Raw genomic sequence first — 654 nt, 5'->3', positions numbered from 1 at the left:
TATATATATATATATACACATATATATACATATGATCCTTATGTAGCACTTAAGACACAAAATTTGCTACTTAAGTTTTATAGTCAAGCTGTAGTTTAAAACCCTTTAGTGTTCAGATTACTCTGTTAAACGTAATACGTCTTCACTCAAATTGTTTTGAATTAACCACGCATGCATTATAGCTTTGAGGTTTCAATGATGTGATTGTTTATTTTTAGAATGTCAATGTAGGTTAGGTGTGAGAGGCTGGATATCGCCAGTTTGGATATAAAACATGTAGAATATATTGGGCCAGATATGGCCGGTTTAAACACTAAAGGGTTAAACTGTGGTGAAGGACAATACCACATGGTATCCATACATTGGGCAAAACCATTATGATTTATATGCAGGGGTATGCATTTTTTTTTCTTTTTTACCCAATGGATGTGTGACATGTGGTGTTATTGTCTACCAGAGTTTGAAACCATGGCCTGGCCATGAAACTTAGGTAATGTATTGTATGTCTTATGTGCTGTATAGGGACTATATCTAATACTATGATCGGTATTGAGTTCTCTTTGCTTGTTGAATGTTCACCCAGTCACAATAATATATATAGATACAGATGTGGATATATAAATATATATATATATATATATATATATATATATA

General features: G+C 32.0%; 2 protein-coding genes across 3 annotated transcripts in view; one reads left to right on the top strand and one right to left on the bottom strand.

Annotated features, from left to right (window-relative positions):
- LOC106870157 (collagen alpha-1(XII) chain) overlaps positions 1–654 on the bottom strand; it is a 490,284-nt gene that overhangs the window by 168,978 nt on the left and 320,652 nt on the right. The window lies entirely within an intron of this gene.
- Positions 1–654, top strand: part of LOC106868389 (uncharacterized) — a 437,000-nt gene that overhangs the window by 149,521 nt on the left and 286,825 nt on the right. The gene's annotated exons all lie outside the window — the stretch shown is intronic.

This window comes from Octopus bimaculoides, chromosome 27 (assembly GCF_001194135.2).
Source record: "Octopus bimaculoides isolate UCB-OBI-ISO-001 chromosome 27, ASM119413v2, whole genome shotgun sequence".
Taxonomy (NCBI): Eukaryota; Metazoa; Mollusca; class Cephalopoda; order Octopoda; family Octopodidae; genus Octopus; species Octopus bimaculoides.
Note: the sequence above shows the minus strand (reverse complement) of the source record. Positions and strands in the feature narration are given on the sequence as shown.